This window comes from Cheilinus undulatus, linkage group 3 (genome assembly GCF_018320785.1).
Source record: "Cheilinus undulatus linkage group 3, ASM1832078v1, whole genome shotgun sequence".
Classification (NCBI taxonomy): domain Eukaryota; kingdom Metazoa; phylum Chordata; class Actinopteri; order Labriformes; family Labridae; genus Cheilinus; species Cheilinus undulatus.
In genome coordinates, this window is record NC_054867.1 from 5,964,748 (window position 1) to 5,987,246 (window position 22,499).

At 40.5% G+C, this 22,499-nt stretch overlaps 1 protein-coding gene across 2 annotated transcripts in view; it reads left to right on the top strand.

Annotated features, from left to right (window-relative positions):
* Window positions 1-1,008: 1,008 nt before the first annotated feature.
* Window positions 1,009-22,499, top strand: part of cdk18 (cyclin dependent kinase 18) — a 104,079-nt gene continuing 82,588 nt past the window's right edge. The window contains exon 1 of one of the 2 annotated variants that reach the window (XM_041815486.1): window positions 1,009-1,301. The gene's annotated coding sequence lies outside the window, so the exon portion shown is untranslated. The remainder of the gene's footprint in view (window positions 1,302-22,499) is intronic. The other variant, XM_041815495.1, reaches the window with a different exon arrangement.

The following is a 22,499-nucleotide window of genomic DNA, read 5'->3' on the forward strand; positions in this document are numbered from 1 at the left end:
TGCTCTGTTATCCTCCTGTGCATGCCAGCATTAGCCACATGGTCTATTGATACCCAAAAATGCACCAAAGGGAAGTCATCACAAAGGGGCCCAGCCTGTGTCCTTCTCTGGCCAAAAATTGCATCCATGCCACACAGAAGTATAGCAAGATGAGGAACTGAAAGACTGACTTATGTGCATGCTGAACCCATCCCTCTGTACACACAAAAAAGCTTGATTTGTTTGCAATTGTCCATGCTTTACTGCTCAATTGTTTATATAACATTGTTGTTATGATTTAATCCCCACAAAGATTGAAGTCTTATTTTTCATTGAGGTGTACAGGACAATTAAGCTTTCCATCACTGAATTCCTGTAAAAAAAAAATAAACTTCCCATCAAATTTACTGAATGTTGACCTAATTTTGAAACAACCAGGAGCTGTAGTTTACTACATTATTACAAATTCAAACTGTGAAAATGATATCTCATTTTCTCATATAAACAGATCATGATGTATAAGCACTTTGAGTAAAATCAATGTAGCGTGTATTGTTAAGTGTATGCTAGGTGTATGTGACCTTCACAGAAATAAGTAAATGAAAACTTCTGGGAATAACATACTTGAAAAATAAGTCATCAGAGTACACTGTATAATGTGGTATGATTATGTCATGAAACATGTTCATATCAGAGCTTGTAACAAGCAGATTCTAACACACTGTTTATCTGTTAAGAATATATGACAAAATTGGCCTTCATATTAAGTGAGACCACATTCTTTCATACTCCAGCAGCACAAGGTTGTATTGCCTTCATTGGTGTGTGACAGTGCTGTCACCACCAGAGGCAGGAGGAGAAGGAGGAGGATAGAGAGCAGGGGAGGCCTGTGTTATGCTGCATGGGGATTGGCTGTTACCATACCAACGGGGGCGGGCTATAGTCAGAGACTGGTGGAGGAGGAGCCGCAGGCTTGTTATAAAACACTTCTGTGCAGCAGTTTCTCCTCTCTGAGCTGTCTGTACTGTATCTCTGTCTCTTTATTTAGTCTGTCTTGTTATCTGGGCAGTGAGGCAGCTCACTGTGCAGAGGACACTCGGAGGGTGGAAGGGCGAGCTGTCAGAGTGGCTCGTGGACTGTTAGGTCTAATTTCCTGGTCCTCCTGTGGAGCTGTCCATCAATCTCTGAGGCTGAGCTGTCTTCACCCTGTGGATGTATTTCTCTGAGTGACACCTGGGGAAGTGAGGGAAACCTGAGTGGAGAGGCAGGAGTCTTCTCCCTCTGCTCCATCCTTCCTGTGAGTGGATGACCTGTGCTTTCCTGTAAGTAGCTCTGCTGTAGACGTATCCACTTACATTTTTCATTAAGAGATGTGACCCTCACAGTGAGGGTCAGGCAGGGGTTACAGAGGGCACAGACAGTGGTGCATGCTGCTGAAATGATTGGTTTATTTTCTTCATTAGGGTTTTCTTAGTGGCTCATCTCGGGGGGGGGGGGGTCTTTCTACACTTCACTGCGCTGTACTAATTGCTCAGATGAGCAGTCCTTTTTGTCTGGTCTGAAGATTAAGATGGAAGTTGAATTCTAATGGGGCACTGTAAGGTTATACAATCTGAATTAGCATATACTGCAGTATGTTGGAGAAAGCACATTCTGTATGGTTCTACACAAAACTAAAAGTACTCATGTAAAGTCTGGCTGTGGTTAACACTTGTTTACAAAGGATCACAAAGTAATTAACAGCAGGGTGCACAAAAATTGTCATAGTAATTTGGGAACAGACTACATGCAAGTTAACCAAGAAAAAGAAAATGAGAGAATAACTGCTAATAAACCTGCACCAGGGGTGTCAAATTCAATCACAGCAGGGACTGGATTCTGGATTCAGGACTAACATGAGGTCCTAACAGGGTCACCTTTTTAATCATTAACCTTGTCTCATCAATAATTAAATATGAAAGTTAAAATGATAAGTTTAAAGGCTTACAATCTGAGAAAAGTACATTTATTAGTTCAAAAGGGTCAAAACATGAAATTGAAATTGAAAAATAATGTTTCTATAAATGGAAAATATATTAGAAAGATGTCAAAATCATGAGTTTAAAAGGTTAAAATATGAAATCAAATTTTTAATCTGAAATTAAAAGTCAAATATTCAAAATTTTAAATTATGATTCTAAAAGGTCAAACTTTATGAAGTCAAAGTTTGGAGTTGAAAATATGAGGTAAAATACAAAATAATTGGTTAAAAAGGTCAACATATCACTTAAAAATAGAATTATGAATCCTAAGGCTAAAATCCTAAGGCTATTTTATGAGAAGTCAAAAATTATGAGTTGAAATGCTCAAAGTATGAAATAAAAAGTCTAAATCCTAAGTTTGAGTCCTAATTGTGAGATGCTAAATTAAAAATGTGAAATTGAAACACAAATTAATTTCTTTTCCCACATTCCTGACTTCTTATCTAAACATTTTTACTCCTTAATTTTTCAGATTTTTTGACTTAACAAGGATATCTTCAATCATCAAGATAAGTTCACATTTTTATACTTGAGGAAATCTGCAGACCTCATACTGATGGGCCAGATATAACAGAAATATGAGACCATCTTGTGGGCTGGATTTAACTGGCCGGACTCGGTCTCCAGGCCTTGAGTTTGACACCTGTGACCTACACCAAAAATGGCATAGCTACTAGAAAATGAATGTGTAACTAACTGGTAGTTAACCTGAAAATGGCTGATGCCCAACTTTAGAAAAACTGATCAGAAGTTTTTCATCATCACTTGTTAACTGATGGTTATAGATTCCCAGTTTAATTCATGGTTAACAAGCAGGTAGTTTCTCATCCACTCCCTGGTTAAGCAGCGTTCAGCAACTTAGTACTGATGCTGGTTTTTGCATGACCCATGATTTACACTTAGTATAACAGGTTGATGCCCAATAGGAAAACATGGAGATGTAGAACTACCTTTGGGTCTAAATTTGAAGTTTAAGGTTTCTAAACTGTTGCTTCTTTTTATATTCACCTCTGCAATAACAACATCTAAGAACCACCCACAACAACCAGCAGCCCTCTCACTCACACATCTCTATTCCTCACTGAGACTCAGCGTTACATGTAAACCGACATTGTAGGAAAGGAAGGGCTGCTAAAACACACAGGATGGTTATCTGTATAGCCACTGAGCACACAGCACTGTTTACCTAAAGTATGAAGGCCCTCAGGGTAATTGGCTGTCTTGTGTGTGAGAGTGTGTGTAGGTGTGTGTGCAGAATATGATCACAAAACTGGTTCCCCTTTCCGTGTCATTGTCATATGTTTTTGAATCATGCAGACTTTTGACTGCAGCTTCACTGCAGTGCTGACACAAGCACATGGAGAGAGGTTACTGTCGATATGTTTGCATGCAGAAGGAAAAAGTTGGATTACTGTGTTTGTGCAACCAGAACTGGACTTTTAAAAGGTGCTGCTGACATGATAGGCCAAGTGAAACCATCCTAGGTCCAACATCTCAAAGTCAAACATGCCTAGATAATGTGGTTGGGGGTTGATATTCTTTGATGAATACACTTTACCCAAACCTTTGACCTGAGTGTACATTCTTCACTGTTTCAGGCTTTTATCTGTAAGTCAGACTGCATAAATGTGTAGCATAGCAGAGGTCATGATGTCATCTATCTTTGAAAAAGCTAGATAGGTTAAAACAGTGCTTAAAGTGTGGGCAGGGGTCAGATAAAGGGCCCTGGAGGTACTGCAGGTGGGCCTGCAAGAGGTCATCTATAACAAACAAATATTGTAAACGTATATAAAGTATATGTATTAGGGCTGTAATTTTGATGCTATTTTTTTTCACACGATTAATGCTTGCACGTTCTGTGTGACCCACAACCCATCCCATAGTCTGTGAGATCATGAAGCGGCACTGTCGGGATGCAGTGCAAGCGTGCAGAAATGGATAAAGGACAGAGACTTTTTAATGGCAAGTTCAGCTTTCAGCTCATGCCAGATAAGACTGAAGTTATTTGCTCTTACTCTTGACATGAACTGAGTTACCCAGAGTTTGTAGAACCTTAAATACCGCTTACCACTCCCTGGCCAAGCACACTGTCATTCTAGAGACTCTGCAAGCAGGGATGGACTGGCAATCTGCCATACTGTCAGTTTCCTGGTGGGCCAACACACTTTACTCATTATCTGACTTCAAAGTGTATCCTATTTCTTGTTTAATTCTGTATTGTAATGTCCTTTTCTTTGTTGAATAAACATCCATCCATCCATTTTCTATACCACTTACCCTGTTTGGGGTTGCGGGGGGGGGGGGGGGGTGTAGCCAAACCCAGTTGTCATTGGGTGAGAGGCCGGGTACACCCTGGATTGGTTGCCAGTCAATCGCAGGGCTGACATACAGAGACAGACAACCAGGCACTCTCACATTCACACCTACAGCCAACTTAGAATGATCAATTACCCTAATGAGCTTGTCTTTGGTGGTTGGAGGAAGCCAGAGTACCCAAAGAGAACCCATTGATGCATGGGGAGAACATGCAAACATGCACAGAAAGACCCTGAATCAAACCAGGGACCTTCTTGCTGTGAGTTAACAGCACTAACCCCTGTGCCACTGTGCCACCTTCTTTGTTTAATACCTGCAATAAAATAAAATAAAATAAAATAAAAAATAATATATTTATTTCCGCTATGCACCAGCCCCTTAAAGCAGGGGCAGCAGTGCATTGGTTGTTTCCTTTATAATGTAATGTCTGCTCCACCTTGGAAGTGAAAGTGTTGGCAGAAAACAAAAACTTAAGCATGTAAAACAATCAACTGGATCAGTAAATAAATGTCAAATAAAAAAAAAAAACTGTTAATCAAGATGCTGCGAAAGTTGCAAAGACTCTGCAGTCCTAACTCTTCCCCTAACTGAACTACAACCATAGCTTGAATTAACTGCATGAAAATGCAAATCCTGAGGACTGTTAGATTGAGACATGCAGATTTTAGCCCCATTGTTCTACAAGATGTCATGCATGAACCCTCAGAGATTCCTAATCCTTAACCCATGAAGAAAAGAATCTTTATCACAAAGCACAGATTACACATAAGTTAGGATATAAGATGCCACAGCTGACAAAATGAGAAACTATTTTTTATCTCCTCCTCTTAAATCAAGAAGCCAGGGTTTTTTAACTACGACAAAAATATGGTATATCCTCTGATATTATAGGAAACCTCTGATGTACACTCTTTAAATAAAGCTGAACAAGTGTGGCTAATATGAGGGAAACAGCAAGGGCTTAGTGGGTGAAAATGGAATTGGTTAATGCTCAGAATCTGCAGGGACATCAAATCAAATTACACAAATAGGATTTGGTAGTAAATGTGTGAATGGGGACATTGTTTGTTCAGAGCTGGATTACATCAACAAGGCTGCAATTTAAATACAGAACAGTAGATTTGCTCACTGTTTATGCTTGCTTATTCTTCATTTTTGGGGGCTTTTAGACCTTTTTCCAAAGTGTAGAGTCAGACAGAGAGAGAGAGTGGGGGAATGACATGCAGGAAAGAGCAACGACCAGATTTGAATCTAGGGTGGGAAGTGTACAGGGTTGACTGTATTCATTTATAATTTTATATTTTGTTCTTATGTGTCTTTTGCTTTGTATATTTGTTATAATCTTAATCCCAGTGGCCTTGACTCTAGCAGAGCCCGTGTGTACCTGTCTGACAGAATGATGGTGCTTTTACACGGGAACCCTCTTCCTGTGTTCTTATTGTTCATTTGTGCTCAAAGTAGCAATCATTTACTGTAGCCTCCTGCATCTGAGGCACAATGGTGATGTTTACATAAGCAGCTTATTACTGAGTCCCTGATTCATCACACAGCCCTCAGGCCCACTCAGCCATGATAATGTGAAGATAGACCCTACCATATTCTACAACAATAGTCCTGGCACCAGCACAGAGCAGTGCTCACAGATGAACAAACACATGCAAACATTTGGTTGAACGAACAAATAGAAGACAGTTTGTGGTGCAAACTGCACTAAACCTACTGGCTGCTGTGAAGAAACATTCAGAGGTTAAATGTTGAGGAAGCAGGCAGCTATGGTAAAAATAAATCCATCACCTTCTCAGGTCGTCATGTGTACAGGTTGTACTACTGCATCTGTGCTCTTCTTGCAAAGATTAGTTCACAAACACCCACATTGGACATTTTGGCTCACTGCTCAAGCGTTGTTGTGTGAAGAGATTAGAAACTGCTGGTGTTGGCAAATGTGAGAGTGCTTGCTACTAAATTTACAAAAGTTGTAGGCAAAGCTGTTTTTTTTTTTCTTATTGTTGCTACTTTGGTTGCCAACATGTAAAAATTTCAATTGGAACAAGGAGCACTGTGTTCCCTGTGTGTTCTTGTTACCTTCTATTTTCTACTCTTTGACTGTAAATCTGCAGCGGTAGCATCAAATTGCTCCATTTTCATCAGGCTGCACTTTTTCACAGGTCAGTGCATGGTGAAATTAAGTGGAATAAACCAAAGTAAAGCCAGAGTGAGTAGAGCAAACACTGATGTAGGCAGTGTTAGATTTACATTCAGTGCTGCATCAAATCTCAGTGTGTTAATACATTTTACTTATCTTTATTATCATTATTATTACATGCCTTTTAACACAAAGATCTCCAGTCAACATCTACTGACCTCTTGCTTTTAAAATATTTTTTTTTTTGTCATGGCTGAGTTTGGGCTGTAGCACCAGCCTGATCCCATCCTGCCTGTGTGTACGACCAACAGACTCGGATCACTCTGTGCCACTACTGCTGCAGCCAGGGTCGCATTAAATGACTAAAAAAAGACCCAAAGAACCTTAAGTGTTGCTGGACATGCTTTCCTCACTAGCGCCCAATATGCTTCAAAAGCTGTTCACAGGTGGGTGGGTGGTATTTTCACAGCTGAGCTATCCAGCTCTTTAAAATTATCCACCCTATCTGAGGCTGCCAATGCTTTATATAGACTTATTTTCAGGGAACATGGGAGGGACATGATTGTAGTGACAGCCACAGTCTGGTGAAAGAAGCTGTGAAATGATTGTTTGGACACCCTGGTATCCAGGATAGGCTTTTTTGACCAGCCAGAGACTTCACTTTAACCATCATGTTCAGTGATGTGTGTTTAGGTGCTTTATGTAATTGCAGGACTCTCTTAGTACAGCAGCTGTGATGGCTTATTAGAGGTTTGTTTGCACATTGGCCCAGGCCAGTGGAAATGTATAATATGTTGTGTTTTGAGGGTGTGAGGTGCACTCTGAGTCAGAGTTGCTCCTGTCAGAGGAAGGCCCATGAGCCAAAACCTAAAGGAAAAGTCCCAACAAGCAACACGTCAGGGTAACAACACACATAATGTGACGGAAATCAGTGTGACAGCTGTAAAATTACGATGCATGCATCTAACACTGAGGTGAATGTGTCTCACACTAACAATGGGTGCATTTTTTTAATTCAATCTATTTTTTTAGTTAAAAAACATTTGATGTCAAGTATAGGGTTGTAAAACAGAGACAGTATTTGTGGGGGTATGGAGCTGCCTTGTAAAAGTTCACAGTCATCTCCAGGGTACAAAACAAGGCTGTGTATCTTATTGTAGTAAACTGAGTGAATGCTGAATATGTTTGAAACTGGTTACGGTGGCAAGGAAAGGATGTGAACCTTTGAAATGTTCTGCATTAATTTGATCTGTGTCTCAGTCACAAGTGTATATAAATGTGTTTAAACTAATACCCCACTGACAATGATAAAATCTTAAGTCTCTATTGAACTCAGCCATTAAACCACAGGTGTCAAACTCAAGGCCCGGGGGCCAAATCCAGCCCGTGGAACGATTATATTCGGCCTGCAAGATCCTATCTCATTTGTATTCTTACTGGCCCACCAGTAGGAGGTCTGCAGATTTTCTCCAGTATAATAATGTAAACTTCAACTCAATTATTTAAAAGATCCTTTTTAAGCCATAAAAATTTGAAAAAGTAAAGAGTAAGAAAGATTTCATAAAATGTCAACAATGTGGGGAAAGAAATTAATTTGTGTTTTTGTTTCATATTTTCAATTTTGCATCTCAAGATTACGACTCAAACTTATGATTCTGACTATTCATTTCATACTTTGACCTTTTCAACTCAGAATTTGGACTTTTTATATCACATTTTTATCTTTCACATTCCCAATTTTAAATTTTGAGTCATATTTTGACATTTTTAACTCTTAACTTTGGCTTTTTAATCCCATATTTGGACTTTTAAAAACATAATTTCATTTTTTTCTCATATTTTGACATTTTAAATGATTAATTTTTACTTTTTATGTCATATTTTGACCTTTTACACTCTCAGTTTTGAATTTAAGTCATAATTTTAACTTTTTAAGTAATCATTTTGAATTCTAGCTCATACTTTGATATTTTCAACTTCTAATTTTTGGCTTTTTAATCCCATATTTTGAACTATCAGACTCACAATTTAAAATTTTAAGTCATATTTTGACTCTTAAACTCATGATTTCAAAATTGATCTCATATTTTCACCTTTAAACTTATGATTTCAACTTTCTCCTTTCTCATTTATTTGCTCTTTAAAAACATTTTTTTTTTCTATTTTTATGATTGTGTTCTGATCTTTTGAACAAATAAATTGGAATTTTTATTTCAGATTCGAGCCTTTAAACTTATCATTTTTACTTTTGAATTTCCAAATGATTTATCATCAGTGCTGTTTTTTTTTTTTTTTCTTTTTGATATTTTATTACTGGTGAAAATGATGTCGACAGTTGACCCTGTTGGACCCTCAGGTTAAACCTTAGTCCAGAATCCGGCCCCTGCTGTGATTGAGTTTGACACCCCTGCATTGAACATTCAAGGTGCTGCTGAAAAAGTAAGTAAATTCTGGATTTATTAACTGTTAGAACCTCCTTTGGCAGCAGTAACCTCAACCAAGCATTTCTAGAAGCTGCTGATCAGACCTGCACAAAGTTCAGGAGGAATTTTGACCATTCCCTTACAGAACTGCTTCAGCTCAGCCATATTCTTAGGTCATCTGGTGTGAATGGTGCTCTTGAGGTACACAGCATCTCTACTGGATTAGGTCTGGGCCTTGCCTGGGCCATTGTAAAAGCTGGAGTTTTTTTTTTTTTTTTTTTTTAGTCCATTCTGTTGTAACCTTGCAAAGCAGATGGATTTGCCCATGTCCATATTTCTCACTGGTGAATCCATCCTGCAAAGCTCCCAAGTCAGGAGTGAGAGGCAGTGCTTCTGCACGTGGTGGAGTCACGACGTAAGCAAGCAGCGACAAGATGCTGGTGCAATAATGGCAGAAGAGATTAGCATGGATGCTGCTATAGTGCCAGTTTTATCAGAACTTGACAACATTTCTTCATTAAAAGAAGAGCAAAGAATAGCATTTAGTCTTTTCTTTGCAGGGACAATGTTTTTGCCCTTCTCCTGACCGGATTTGGCAAGACTCTAATTGTCACGTGTTTTGTTGCGGTGATTGTCCCGCAAAGATTCTGATGTTTTCTGCCCTTTCCCAAACACTGTCTATGGGAGGTTTTCAGTTAGGTTAGGTCAGGTTGTCAGGTTAGTTCTGTAGTAGATTTACTTCATCGTCCTGCTGCATCACCCAACTTCCTCTGAGCTTCAGCTGGTGGACAGCCACCCAGACATTATCCTGTAGGATATCTTGGTAAACTTGGTTTGGTTGAGTGGCCCAGACCCTGTGGCAGCAAAGCCCCACAAATCATGATGCTCCCACCATCATACTTCACCTTGGGGACAATGTTCTCATTTTGGTATGTGGTACCTCCCCCCCCAGCCCCCCCTCAATTGTTGTGCTGCGTGTTCTTCCCGAGCAATTCAACCTTAGTTGTAGTAGTTTTCCTTCATATTTTTCAGGCGTGCAGTGATATTTTTCTTAAAGCAGTGGCCAGTGCTGGGGGTAAAGTGTTACAAGGTAATCCATTAGAGTACTCAGATTACTTTTTTGTTGTAATGAGTAACATAACGCATTAGTTTTACAATTCAAGTAATCCTGCTATTAGTTATATTTTCATAAGAGTAATCCGTTACTCAAAGAAAAATCCCAAATTTCCTCTTTCTTCCGTGGCTTCAAAAAGAGAGAGAGAAAGAAAGGAAGCTCCTTGAAGCATCTGCTCTGTTTGTCCATGCTGGCACATAGCGCCGTGCCAATGGAAGGTAAACATTCTGTGCCATTATGCTTGCATTGTTAGCTTATTGAGCCAGTGAGATGACAGAGAGGACAGCATGACGCTGAGGAATTATCCCCATTATGATGGATTTTTGGATGAAAGGGACAAGCACAGCATCGTGGTGAAACGTAAGATTAAAAGCTCTGTTTGCTTTCGTTGAATCAGCTGTGCAGCCGTTCCAATTATGCGCTGTTATTACGCACAGCGTTAGAGCGATTCTGTCTGCCTCTGCTCAGCTTGTTGTCAGATTGTGAGCATGTTAAAGAGCTGTAAAGGTTTTCCTGTCTGTTAGTGGTGTTCTCAGGCTGCAGAGTTACAGATTATGGGCTTTAAATTATGCTGTATGAAGGCATTAGAGTCTGCACATTTAAATGCAGACGTGCAGTCGTTATCTGTTGTTTTTACAACCGCCGGTTAAAGAGTTTTAATATTTAGTAACGCAAAAGTACTCTAACGCGTTAGTTTTAGAAGTAGAACTAGTAGAAGTAATGCAACAAGTTACTTTTCTCAGTTTGTAACGCAGTAATCTAAAGAGTTAGTTTCAAAAGTAACACTACCCAGCACTGGCAGTGGCTTCCTCTGTTGTGTCCTGCCATGGATGCCATGCCTGTTCAATAGTTAGCGTGTCGTAGACACATGAACAGAGATGTTCCAATGACTCCTTTATGCTTTTAGCTGTTAATCTATGCATAGATTAACAGGAGACTGTATAAAACCATATTGTTATTTATACCATTGATCATTCTGTTGAGTCCCCTAAGAGTCAGCCTGGCTGGGCGTCCTCTTCTAAAGAGAGTAGCCATGGTACTGTATCATCAATTCTTTTTTTTTTAAAGATTTAGTTTTTTGGCCTTTTCATGCCCTTATTAGATAGAGGAGAAGTGGGGAGAGACATGCATGAAATAGTGCCACAGGCCAGACTTGAACCCCGGCCGCCCGCGTACACGGTGCGCGCCTTAACCACTCGACTACCAGCGTGCCCCGTGTATCATCAATTCTTGATTGAAGGTCTGAGATTGCTTTTTGTCAGGCATGGTTCACATCAGCAGAAGCTCTGTGTGAAGAGCAAACTCAAAAAGTCTGAGTGTTTCATAAGTGACAGTAGCTCTACACCTGGCTCAAATCTTGTTTCACTGATTGGACTAAAGGTGTGTTAACTCCTGACGCCAATTAGCTCTTTTTGGAGTTATTAGCCTAAGAGTTCACTTACTTTTCCCAGCAGCACTGTGAAAGTTTAATGGTTGTGTTCAATAAGTCATGAAATATTATCATTATTTGTGTGGTATTAGGCGAGGCACATTGTATTTATCTATACTTGTGACTTAGCTGCAGACGGTGGTGTAGCTAGGGATTTTGGGCCCCCAGAAAGAATATTACACAGAGTCCCCCTTAACCCAGAGGTTCTCAACCTTTCCGGCCTGCAACCCCCAAAGTAAAGGTGCCAGAGACTGCCCCCCCCCCCCAAGGTGGTTGAACAGCCAGGAACATCCAAGAATAGTCATATGCAGACAAGTCTTCGAAAAACGGGCACAGAAAATGGTAAAAGGCGATTAAAAAGTGGGTGAAATGGCTATAAAGTGCAAAAAAATTGTGGAAATGGAGTGGAATGGGATAAAAACTGATATAAATGGGCAAAAATGGGTTAACTGTGGTTAAAATGGGCAAAAGAATGGAAAAAGTGGTTATTAGAGGCAATAATGGGTCAACAGAGGCAACAATAGGGAGAAAGTGGCAAGAATTGGTTTTAAAGTGGCAAAAACTGGCCGGAAAAAAGTGTTGGAAAGGGTTTCAAATTGACAAAAAAAAAAAGTGGCAGAAATGTGCTTAAATTGGCAAAATTGGCGTTAAAAAGTACTGAAAAATGGTTTACTTTTGGTAAAGTTGGTGTAAAGTGTCAGCAGCGTAATTTAAAAAATATTCTTAGTTTTTTTAAAGCATCTGGTGACCCCATCTCGGTGTCTTGCGACCCCCAGGGGGTCCCGACCCCAGGGTTGAGGACCACTGTCTTAACCAACTAGCCAAGAAATAAGTGTTGTTATTTTTTACAAATATTTATGCATTTTAATGTATTTTTGAACCATAATTTCTTCATTTATGAGCAGTATTTTTACTATGTTTAAATTGAATTTACTTGGATCATTTTGATTCTGGCTTCTTCCCACCAGCAAAAAAATGCTCATCAGGTTAACTGGATTGTAAACTGTAAATTGGCCATAGGTGTTAATGTGAGCGTGCCTGGTTGTCTGTCTCTATGTGTCAGCCCTGTGATTGACTGGGACCAGTCCAGGGTGTACCCAGCCTCTCGCCCAATGACAGCTGGGACAGGCTCCAGCCCCCCCTGGATAAGTGGCATAGAAAATGGATGGATGGATGGATGGATGGATGGATGCATTATTTTGCAGTGCTGGACTATACCATTTGGACATTTTTAAGGGAGGAGCAGGGCCTCCCCAGTATTGTGTTTTACTGTAATTGAAACAAATTTCAGTCTGTTGACTGATCCAATTAGTCACTTTTGATTCAATAATGACACTTATTTCTGAGAACAAAAATCAATAAAAACACACCATTCATTGCATGCTTCTCCAGGACCTCTCCTTACTGCCCCCCCCCCATGACCAGTTAATGCAGAAAACTTGATCATTTCAAAGGCTTCACATACTTTTTCCTTTCTCTTACCACTGTTTATTCCAACACGAGAGGAAGTGGACCTCCTCTTCTCTTGGATTCACTTCAATATTCATGATTATGAGAACAGACTTAAGGCTGATATTGATAGCTGTAGCAGCTGGAGTCATGTTGCCCCATAGCAGCAGGCCATCTTCATTAATGATCCTGAGAAACCTACCAGACAAGGGAGCTAGGGCCTTCCAGGAAGCTACATGGTTAGGAACTTAAATGTTTTATACTGTATAGACTTACAGCTACTGACAGAGAGAGCCAGGTTCTCCAGCAGTCTAAGACAGGCTGTTCTAAGACAGTCCTCCTTAAGCTTTATCAAAAAAGGAGCATTTTAAACCTGCTCTTAAAGGCAGAGCTGGTGTCTGCTTCCTGGACCCTGACTGGTTGATAAGGTCAAAGGGCAGGTGGCGTGGTAACTGAAGGCTCTACCTCATTAACTACTTTTTATATCTTACCTCTGACAATAGAATGATATGCATCTTTTATCCATGTCAGTATCATTAATGCATCTATACTCTGCAAAATATGCAGAGTAGAGGGTAAGTAGTGAGGGATATGGGAGCATATCATACATAACCTGACTGCTAAGGCGTAAATCTGTGTGGGAGGACATCACAGCTACAATAAAGCAATGACACTTTGAGGTTTTCTAAGTTTCAGTCCAATAAGCTCTGTCTGGACTTTATATATTTCGTCTTGCCAGCAGGAAGTTCCCCAATCTAATTTTACAGAGTGCCCTTTTAGACTCCCTCCAGATATTTCATGCTTTTAGTCACAACAAACTGACGTGTGTTTGATTGAGTCTGAGGACAAAAACAGTCTGTGTCACTGCCGTATCCTCCACAGAAAAAAATCCCTCCCACTCTTATTGATTTTTTCTCCTGACTCCTCATTTGTCTTTGTACTTTTTTCTACATTTAGTTGCCCTTGGCCTCTTTTCCTCTCTGTTATTTCCAGAGCACAACTTGATGTTTATTTATTCATGGTTTAATCATCAACAGAGTCACTAAAATAGGATTCATGCCTCACATTAAGTGGTAACTTTTAACATCTGCATCCTCGCCTCCCTCTAATGTGGCTCTCAAACTATAATCTGTGTATTTTTTTATTCTTGTAGGATTATTCAGGACTCGAGCATAAAGAGACAAAAAGCCTTGTTTCAAGCTTCATTCTTTGCTTTGACAAATGTTAGCAATTTTCTGCTGATTGCCTGCATCTTTAAGGCAGCTTTAAATGTCAGTGGATAACTTAAGGTCAAGGCTAAGATGACGTGAAGTTTCAGACTACACAACCACCTGCAGGTTTCTATATTATACCTCCTCCTCAGTGTTTAGTTCCTGCTGTATTTTTCACAGCAATTAGCATAAATGTCAAGTGAGTGTTCTGAATTTTTCCCCTGACCTGTACTTTCAACGCTTCTTTTCCACTGACACAATCCAGAGCCAAAGCCGAGGTCTGGAGAGAGTGCATTCTCTTAGGGCGATCTCACATTAGGCCCAGTTGTTTCGAACCGTGCCACGGCACGATTCCTCCCCCTCCCCCCCGGCTTGCTTTCACACTGGCAGCATCGAACCATACCCGGACGCACTTGCATATTTACACGGTCTGAACCAGCAGGTGGCGGTATGCATGTAGCTGGTTTACAACCCTGCAAAGGAGGAGAAAGAAGAAGCTACCATGGCAACCACTGGGATCATGACCTGAACGAAGATTATTTTTGTTTTGACCCAGCAAAAAGTCCATCGTGCAGCCATGGATGATGAAAATCACTTTTAAGATGTCAGCAACTTTGCTCTTCGTATCTGCACATCTAGTACAGCTCAGAGGATTAAATGGGCTCACGCTGTGCAGATACAGCAGTTTTTGAGGTGACAGGAGACTTTCATTGCCTTTGCATCTCCTCTCACTGACTCCAACTTGCGTTCATCCGTAAGGTGAGTCCTGACAGACCGTTTATTGGCTGGATTCTGATGTTTTCTGCCCTTTATTGAGGAAAAATGTGAACAAACTGCTGTGCTGTGGAAAGAAGTTTAGTTTTTACAATGATGTCATAAAGCTGATTCGACGTTCTGTCCCGTATCTGAGCGTGGTTGCATTCACATCTCATCCGAACCGTGCCAGAGTCCACTTGAACCGGGACCAAGACCACCTCCCCAAGTGGGCCCGGCCCGGTGCCTGAGCGCGGTTCGTTTGCATCCACACCACCAAAACGAACCGGCTCAAGTGCACTTGGATCCAGAAACGGGCCCCTAGTGTGAAAGCCACCTTAGGCATAGGATTTGTTGGGGTCCAAAGTGAAGTCTGGATTTTTCCATACTGTACACAAAATCTAACTTTATATTAATGATCACTAGGTGCAGAAACCTCCACCTTTATATCCCTCAGTATGAGCTCTTAAGTTTGTGTTTTTGTTTTTTCTTCCACATACTGATAATACTTTAAAGGAGAGGATTAACATTAGGTAAAAGTAAGGTCATTCCTGCATCCACTGATTTTGTCATTTTGGTCACAAAAAGAGAGGGACCAGGATGCATCGGAGGACCTCCACTTCACACCGGAAGTCGGATAAGCACCGCCATATCTCGTCTTCTAATACCAGAAAGTCACTTGAACTAAACGGCTTCTTTGTTGTTTACTTTGTGCATCGCCGCCATGTTAATAGAGACAAGTTTGTCACATAAAGAAATATAATTAGAAGAAAAATATGACTTTTCAGACTAACAAGCCCAGCGATTACATAACAATTTTACTAAATCGATTTATGATCAAGTATCACTTTGCACAGACATAACATGCAACAGGAGATTGGACGCCAAACTCTTGTACTCTTTCCACCTCTGTTGACTTCACTGTATTTCAAATCTGGGGGATGTGTCGGCTTAGTTTCCAAGCATGCCCTTGGGCTGCGTGTTTAGATGTGTTTTTTATATTTTTCTTTGTGTTAAGATGTTGCCTGTTCTTACTGGAGTTCTTTTGTTCATTTTCATCATGTTCATCATGAGTGCAGTTACCCTCTGAGTTAGAACTCCCGCCTGTGATCAATATAGACTCTTTTAAAGTGTTAAATTTGACTCTATATGTATAAAATCAACACTGTCAATTTTGCAGTGTAGTTAGCTTTATTACAGAGGTTTGACTTTACCTGAACTATCTGTTTAAAGATGTTTTCTCTTGTTTTTCTTTCCGATAAGGAAAGAACAGATTTTACCGTGCAAGTCCCCAGTATCTATTCAATACTAAGTACGTCAAGTAAAATTTTAATTGAATACTTTTTACTTTTACTTGAGGAGATTTATAGACAAGTAATTTGACTTTTACTTAAGTAAATTTAGGCTCCGTCCACACGCAGAAGAATTTAGGAGTATACGCAAAAGTTTTTTGTCGTATTGGCATTTCGTCTTCACAGAAACTGCGTTTTAGGAGGCTGCTACTTTTTGAAACCGGGTCCCAGAGTGAACAAATCTGTAAACGCTTACCGTTTCATCTTCATGTGGATGACTAACTGTATCTTTCTTGAAACGATTACGTCACACACAGTGTAAGGCATGAGCATATCATATCAAAACAACAATGGCGGATTACAGGACTGTTCATGCTGAGAAGCTACTGAGCTTACTATGGCTTTTACAGCAAAATCTGATGTTCCTTTACCACCACCAATAACAACACACACCAGATGTTCTTAAATCCAGCGTGGAGTACAACCAAGAGGGCAACGAGAAGAAAGTTTGTGGCAGTTTTCTGTGATCTTCTCTCTTTTGGTGCATTTCCAGGGCAGCAAAACAGCGCCACCTACAGGCTTGGCATATATACTACAGCGTTTCTAGTGGTTACACGGAAATTTCTTGAAATGGTTCCATGTTTACGGAACCATTTCCGTAAACATGGAACCATGTTACTGTACTTTTACCTGAGTACAGTAGTTGTTTACTTTTCTCCTCTGCTCAGAGCTATAGCTTGACTCTCAGCTGTCTGCAGGCGAACAGGTAAACATTACGTGACAGAATGTAGACATGGTAAGTGAGAAAGCTTTGTTGTTTGCATGAAATAGTTTTCCTTACTTTTTTACTTCCTTCAGATATTCCCAAAGTGCTCAAATGAATGGCAATGACCTATCTCAACTACACTCAGGATAACATCGGGTGTTTTGCAGATGCTAAGTCTGCTCAAAGTGTGACCTTTGGATCTCTCACAGATTGTAGTCAACTATGATGGATTATTTTTCAAGTGTCTTGGGGTTTCAAGCATCCTTTCACTATCAAGATGGAGCATGAGGTCAGTGGGAGCTTGTCATTTGTCATGCAGGAGTGTTAACAGAATGGCATCTTAAAATGTGAGCTCAGTTTGAAGGCCAGTCCTCAGATAGGTTCATAAACATCAGGCAGAGCCTTATTAGCGTGAGATTGCATACAGGGAAGAGTTCAAGCTGGCTGTGATGGTTTTAGGATGCCTTCTGAATGCCTCCCTGCCAAGTTCCCTCAGGCACAGTCAAACAGAGAAGATCCAAAGACAAAGACAAATGGGGTATTGCTGAAGGAGAGCTGGAGGATATGGCTAAAGGAAGGGATTTGAAGGCTGAGATTTGTTGCGCAGAGGCAGAGCCGTGAAGAATAAAACAGCCCTTTCATTCATGTGATGCTTTGATCTGCAAAAGATGCATGGATATCCAGCAGAGGATCTGTTCAACTTTTCTACTTTTTTATTTTTTACTTTTTTACCACATTAACTAGTGAATGCTGATTCCTGGTAATGTATGAGTGAAATCTGCAAATGTTTCTATTTCAAGGTCACTGGAATAAAGGATAAAATGATTACTGCTGGGATAAACCTTCAGAACACCAAAAGTCTTCAAATGAAATTTAATAAACCAATATTCAGAGATTTGGGGATGTGATTGGGCTTGAGGTTGTAAAGCACTTTTCTAGTTGTCTGACCAATCAAAATGCTTTCTATGCAGGTCACACTCACCCATTCACTCCACATACAAGCACCATTATGCAGAGTGGCCATCAGTATTAGCTAATGTTATTCATATGCTTTCATACACCACTGACACAGACGTGGGAGCAACTGAAGTGTCTAAGGACACGCTGACATGTGACATTAGCAGTTAGCGATCGAACCCTTGGTCATTCAGTTGAGACAAAAACGGACTCTACTCCAACTCCTACTGAGCCGCCTATTTAGCTCTACTTTGGCTTCAAAGGGGTGTCTTCTCCTCTGGCTTTATACTCACTCTCCATTGGCTCACTAAATATCTCACATAAAACACAGTCTGATTGGTTGGATGTCACATGAGTATCTGCATGTTAACACTTAGGCCTGGATCAGGAATCACTTCCTGTTGCTCTGTGTTTTTTCTGATACCGATAGAGGAAGGGCTAAATTTCTTATTTTTCTTTATCTTCCATGTTTTCCCTATTAAGCACATTTTACACATCATAATAAACACTAACCTGATGTGCCATATGGATTGTTTCCCACATCCATCTGGAAAGCCTTGCATAGACAGTGTTTAGGAAGGGGCAGAGTGGCTTCACTATGGGTGCCAACAGATGCACCGACAGTCAGTGGTGTGCACAGACTTTTTCAAGGGTAGGGGCGAAAAGAAAAAAAAAGGGCACATACAGCATTATCTCGCCACTGAAGAGGGCACTAAGTTTCGCATGTTTTCAAGGGCACTTTAGATATGTATATATGTTATACACATGGCACATTATATAGCCTTAAAACAGACTAACTAGACAGACTACTCAAGTTAGTTTGTAGTTAGGATCAGCATCCATAAGAACTGTGTAGATTCAACGTTGGACTGTGAAGAACACACAGAAATAAATAAATAAATCCCTAGGGGGTTTGGTGGTCTTCCCCAAGAACATTTTCAATTAAGTAGATGCCATTTCCTGTATTCTAGTGCATTTTAACACCATATTAGCACAAGATAATCCAAATTGGTTCTGTGAGATATAGTTCTGGCTCAGTATAGATCAAAAAAGTGCCCAACATAAAAGTCATTGCAACAGTAATATTTCATAGTATTTCTTGGTCCTAATGGTCTTCTGGAGTTTAGTGTGTTTTCTTTACCCAAGAGGGCAGTTTAGTGTGTTTTGCCAGCCAGGAGGGGATTTTTGCATGCGTTTGGCACCCAAGAGGGCACTTTGGCATGTGTTTTGGCTCCAAAGAGAGCACTTTAGCAAGCATTTTTGCTACCACCCCCTCTGACCCCCCACCACCCCCATGTGCACCACTGCTGACAGTCTCACCCATGGTCTCACTGGACGACTGGAGGTCATGGCAGGGGTGAATATTCCTCTATTCTTCCCAGCATTGTTAGTATTCTCGCTACAATTCGCTGTCTTTCTCTCTGTTACGCTTCGACTCGTCTCCTCGACCGGGCGTGCGTCTTTCACACTCACTCCAAAACTTTGAACAGAAATACACCCAAAATGCTGTTAGGATTGAAGTTACTAATGTCCGCCATCTCCTGGTGTAAAGTGGTAACAGCGCAGCCCTCCTTCATTAGCCCTATTCCCCCAATAGTACAGTATCCTTTAAAAATTTCCTGGATCCAGACGGTGATCCAGATCACTCCCAAAATCGAATCAGTTCTTCCTTATGCCATTTCTGACATTTCCTGAAAATTTCATCAAAATCCGTCCATAACTTTTTGAGTTATGTTGCTAACAAATGAACAAACGAACAAACAAACCCACCCGATCACATAACCTCTTTGGCGGAGGTAATAAAAGGACATATAACTAGAATTGAATTGACCAAAATCTTTTGAGAGTTTGATGTAAGAATTTCTAACTGAAACGTGTGTTATTAACTTTCTCCATGCGGGGCCTGCTGTAAAATCTATGGTGACCTGAGTCACAATAGGCTGGTCAGACGTTAACCCCCACACTGCTGTTATTCAATTACAGCCACTGGTCACAGTAGGCCCACTGTTCACACCGGGGCAGGGGGTGACATGTAGACAGACACAGACACACACAGAGGGCTTTATTGTTACTGTCAACACTGTCGCCAGTTTTTCTGCAAGTGACAGCTTCATCATTAAATCTTCTCTTAAAGTGATCCGGGAATTCAGGAGGAGGAGAAGCGAGTCTCTCCAGGGTCTGAGGACAATGAGAGATGAATAAGAAGACTAAAAAGGCTTAAGAGAAATGTGAAGCATACTCAAGACAGTGGTTGACCTCCCTACAGCAGGGATCTTCAGATGTTTTTGTGTATCATTCAGATTTACACCACAATATGGAATATGTAGTCATGCAAATGAATTAATTAATTAATTAAAAACTATCAAAACAGCTGTATAATGAAAGAGACGACTGGTGCCACAAAAGGGTCAACTAAGTGAAAGTTTTGAAAGCAAATTGATTCACTCTAAAGAAATGAGCCTGCTGCATTTCACTTTTTAGAGGTTTGTAATTTAACCATCAGTAGCATGCTATAATACCAGAGTATGTAGGATGTTGTCAGAGTTATCGGGTCGTATTTTGATGAAGACGAGTGTTCTGTCTAAAGTGCAGCGAAGTGTCCATCAGTATAATTGATATGGCACACAATCTAGGCTCAAAGCAGGAGGAGAGCCAGAAAGGTTTGACTAAGTGCTTCATAATACAAAAGTTCTTTTAGAGGAATATGAATGAAACCAATTACAGTGCCAGCTCTGTTTCCTCTAAGAGCTACGGTACGTATCTGCAGGCTGGTGTTTTGGTTTATTCTTATGAAACTGAACACCAACAAGCTTCTCTGCTTCTGTACTTTAGCCACGTGAGTGCTGCAGATGCCTAACCTCGCAAAAAAGATGGATATGCGCATTTCTGTTTTTCTCACTGGGGAATCCATCTTGCAAAGCTCCCATCTGAACAGATTGGGTCCTGTAAGAAAGTGACAGGACCAATCAGGAGTAAGAGACAGTACTTCCAGGCGTGGCAGAGCAAGCAGCAACAAGAGGCCGGTGGAATCATGGCGGGAGAGATTCGAGTGGATGCTGCTATAGCATCAGTCTTATCAGAACTTGACAACAGTTCTTTGTTAACACTTGTGTTTCTTTTATTTCAAACAAACTAATTGTAGGAGATGTTTTTCTTACCTTGACATGTTTCGATCATCGTATCTGCTTAGTTATTGGGTGTGCTTGAATGGCTAGTTAGTGGCTGACTTGCAAATAGCTAGTCATCTTAAGGATTTTAGGGAGGCCAGTCAGATTTCAGGGGGCCCTGGTCGGCCCTGGCTACAACTGGTTTGACCCCTAAAACACCATTGGTACTGCTGTTAGCCTTCATAATCGATCAGGGCAATATAAATCAAAATATTGTTATTATGTTGGGTGCCAATGTGTTTTCCAGTTACAGTTGTCTTCATTTACATTCACAAAAAACTCAAATCAATTAAGTCTTCCTGTCAAAATGTTTGTTTACAGAAACAGCATGGTAGCACTGCCTTGTGCTGAAATTAAGTATAATACAGTCAAGCTTTATGTTCAGATGTGGGCTATATTTAGCAGCACCAGACGAATCATACATACTTTCACCACTTACAGCCATAAACACAACTGTACTTTAATTCCAGCTAGGATTTCGTCCCGAGTCTTTCCCTTGTTTTATGATTGTTGCTGCACCTGTTACATATGCCAGGACAGCATGTTGTGGAGAGACAGTGTGACGTAATCGACAGACATCCGTGTTTTTTTTTTTTTGTTTTGTTTTGTTTTTTGTTTTTCTGAAGTCACGCGATCACGCGAGGTCGTAGGCAGGTCGGCAGGCATGTGGTCTCTACAGTGATCTGACAGTCTGGCTGAGTCGTCTAGTGTGTGTTCAGAGGATTAAAGATGAAAAATCTTTGGAAATTGTCCTGAAGTCTGTGGTCTCCCACAGTTTTAAAATCGTTTAAGATTAAAAAATCGTCTAGTGTGTGGCCGGTCTAAGACTGTTAGTGGGTCTCCCATGGTACAGTGGATATGAAAAGTCTACACACTCCTGTTCAAATGCCAGGTTTTCGTGATGTAAAAAAATGACAGCAAGACAAATAATTTCACAACTTTTTCCACCTTTAATGTGACCTATAACCTGTACAACGCAATTGAAAAACAAACTGAAACTTTTAAAGGGGAAAAATATAAAATAAAAAACTTAAAATAACCTGGTTGCATAAATATGCACACCCTTAAACTAATACTATGTTGCAGCACCTTTGGCTTTTATTACAGTGCTCAGTCTTTTGGGGTAGGAACCTATCAGCGTGGCACATCTTGATGTGGCAATATTTGCCCACTCTTCTTTACAAAACCGCTCCAAATCTGACAGATTGCGAGGGCATCTCCTGTGCACAGCCCTCTTCAGATCACCCCACAGATGTTCGGTGGGATTCAGGTCTGGACTCTAGCTGGGCCATTCCAAAGCCTCAATCTTATTCCGGTGAAGCCATTCTTTTGTTGATTTAGATATGTGCTTTGGGTCATTGTCATGCTGAAAGATGAAGTTCCTCTTCATCTTCAGCTTTCTAACAGAAGGCCGAAGGTTTTGTGCCAACACTGACTGGTATTTGGAACTGTTCATAATTCCCTCCACCCTGACTAAGG